A 3,108-nucleotide genomic window follows, 5' to 3' on the forward strand; every position below is an offset into this window, starting at 1 on the left:
ATTTTTTTATATTTTACCAGAAAGGAGTGATAATCTTTTAGAAAAAACTTTTAAACAACCAGAGTAAGTTATTAACGTATTGATGAAAAACAAGACTATACACATTTATGAAAACTAGAGATTTGTGGAGCTTCTGTCTGCAAAAGAAGAATATTATAATAAAATGTGGTAAAAGAAATTGCCTAATTTTATACTCAAAGATCCTTTCAATCAGCACTTTCTGTTATGATAATGTGTTTTGTCTAGATTGGACAGGCACATCCTATAGAAGGTAATAGGATATGCAAAAACCCTGCTTTCTTTGCACATGCAGACTATGACCACATGCATCTCTTCGGTTCCTTCAACAAATATAAAATTTGTTCAAAAAATGTATTAACCAAAGCATCTAAAGCTTATCCTTCTTATTATTATCTTCAAAACTAATCCCTCACAAAAGCCATCTAATTTAGCTAATTCACTTCTTGACCAGTTTAGATTGCCAATGAACTAACCTGGTTCTATTCAGATAAAACATTTTACAACTTTTTATGCATGTATAAAATTAAGTGCTATAATGTAAACTTTATCAAAGAATAAAGAATCCTGCATTTTAAGAAACTTAAAATCCGCACTTTCTGTTTTGAATGTGTTTTGTCTAGATTGGATAGAAATGAACATTGCTGGGACACATCCTGTAGAAGGTAATAAGAGATGCAAAAAAAACTGCTTTCTTTGCATATATAGACTATGACCACATGCATCTCTTCGGTTCCTTCAGCAAATACAAAATTTGTCTAAAAAACCTATTAACGTATCTAAAGCTCATCCTTCTTATTATTATGTTTAAAGCTAATCCCTCACAAAAGCCATCTAATTTTGCTAAATCTCTTCTTGACCAATTTAGATAGCCAATGAACTAACCTGGTTAAATTCAGATAAAACATTTTACAACTTTCTATACATGTATAAAATTGAGTGCTATAATATAAACTTTATAAAAGAATAAAGACTCATGCATTTTAAGAAACTTTAAATCTGCACTTTCTGTTTTGAATGTGTTTTGTCTAAATTGGACAGAAATGAACATCCTGGAACACATCCTGTAGAAGGTAATAAGAGATGCAAAAAAACTGCTTTCTTTGCATATACAAACTATGACCACATGCAAATCTTCGGTTCCTTCAGGAAATACAAAATTTGTTTAAAAAAGCTATCAAAGAGACACAAGATCTCGTTTTTATTCATTCCACTGGTAGTCTGTTTTAAACAGAACAGGGATAACCAATTAAAAATCAGCGGGGTCCGAATAAAGAAAATCATCAACCAGTAAAGGTCAGGAGACATTTTTAATTATAATCTGTTACTTTAAACAGAATTTAACACTGAAATAGAATAAAGTTTTTATGCATCCATATTATACATTGAATTTTTAAATTAAAAAAAAAGAATTTTTTTTTTTTTTTAATTTATTATGGATATTTATTAACTGTACAAACAAGCTTTTGGTTATATGAAAGTAAAATAAAGTGACCCAAAGTACGCACATGTAGTCTTTTTACTTGTAAACCCAACCGGATCCCCTTTGATTTTCATCAGCTGACTTCCTGCCTGAACAACTTACCTGTTGGGTAATAATAAAGGAGTCTGTTTTTATTATGCCTATTGTTATTGAATATATTACACTGTTGTAGGAATACCAACTGATCAAACACATCTAACATTCCACAGAATGAAATAAGTATAAACAGTATAGATGATATCATATCGGGTCAATGTCAGTAGCAGTGAGTTCTCGAAGGTTCAATATCGGTATCATTCGGGGGAAAAAAACGTTTCATTGGGACATTCCTTGTTTGAACTCATAAGATGCATAATACATTTATTATTGAATCCGAACACTTGTCAAAAGTGAGACGACAGAATTGATTCCTGCATATGTGTTGAAACAAACCCAGAGAAAAAAATACCGGATGACAAAGTATTTTCTAAAAGTTAATTATAAAAGTAATAAGCATTTTGCTCTTAAAGACTAAGACAAAAAAAAAAAAAAAAACCACAACAATACTTTCAAGTTAACCTAAAGTCCACTTCAGCTGCATCATCAAGCCATCAGCTGACTCGTGAATGCTTCAGTGAATAGAATGACTCAATGCAAATAGCTATTTAAAACCACACAGCAGCAGTAGGTACATTTTAAATCTCTCATTGGAGCCGCACTGCACCAAAGTGCTCTCGTGTTTATTTTCATAACAATGCATTGGATCTTCACCTGCACCCTGCTTCTTCTTTTAAATCTATTTGAAGCTTCTGGCAAGTATGTCTATATTAAAGAACCAAAGACTTGGTCTGCAGCTCAGCAGTACTGTCAACAGGAATACGCTGGCCTGGCTCCTGTCAGCAACCAACAGGACATTGTCAAAATGATGGAGCTTGTCAACGGAAACTTTACCCCATCTTGGATCGGAATGGAGGACAATGATATAGAAGTAGAGCAATTGAAGATTTGGGGGGGTGGAAAGATGCTTTTTCCAACTCCAGGTGAATCCACAAGCCTTCAAGGGGCAAACAGCAGCCCCACTACTGACTACTATGTGGGTCTACAAACAACAGCCCCTTTTTTTTGCTACAAACCAGTCGTGGTGAGGAAGAAAAAGAGCTGGGAGGATTCTTGGAGCTACTGCAAAGAACACCATAACATGCTGGCCAGTGTGACATCGGTAGCAGAGATGCAACTTATCCAGAAGGAATTGAGCAAAGTTCCCACCACTGAACGTGTCTGGATAGGTTTGCATTTTTTTCCTGGGGACGGATGGCTGTGGGTGGACAGCCAGCCTCTGGATTATGAGGTGTGGGGTTCAGGAAAAAAGCCACAGTGTCCAAAGGTAAACACAGAGTGTGCAGCCTTACAGGTGACCAAGCAGAATATCAGCAGCTTTATAGGCAATTTAGTTGGCTCTGGAGATACTTCAGGTAACTCTGGAAGTAATCCTGGTAACCCTGGAAATACTCCTGGTAACACTGGGGGTAACCCAGGTAACTCTGGAGGGAATCCTGGTAACTCTGGAAGTAGCCCAGGTAACTCTGGAGGGAATCCTGGTAACTCTGGAAGTAACCCAGGTAACTCTG

At 35.6% G+C, this 3,108-nt stretch overlaps 1 protein-coding gene across 1 annotated transcript in view; it reads right to left on the reverse strand.

The window, feature by feature from the left end:
* The window catches only part of LOC107084230 (tensin-like), a 132,708-nt gene that overhangs the window by 8,179 nt on the left and 121,421 nt on the right, over nt 1-3,108 (reverse strand). The gene's annotated exons all lie outside the window — the stretch shown is intronic.

Source organism: Cyprinodon variegatus, unplaced genomic scaffold (genome assembly GCF_000732505.1).
Source record: "Cyprinodon variegatus isolate N-32 unplaced genomic scaffold, C_variegatus-1.0 Scaffold95, whole genome shotgun sequence".
Classification (NCBI taxonomy): Eukaryota; Metazoa; Chordata; class Actinopteri; order Cyprinodontiformes; family Cyprinodontidae; genus Cyprinodon; species Cyprinodon variegatus.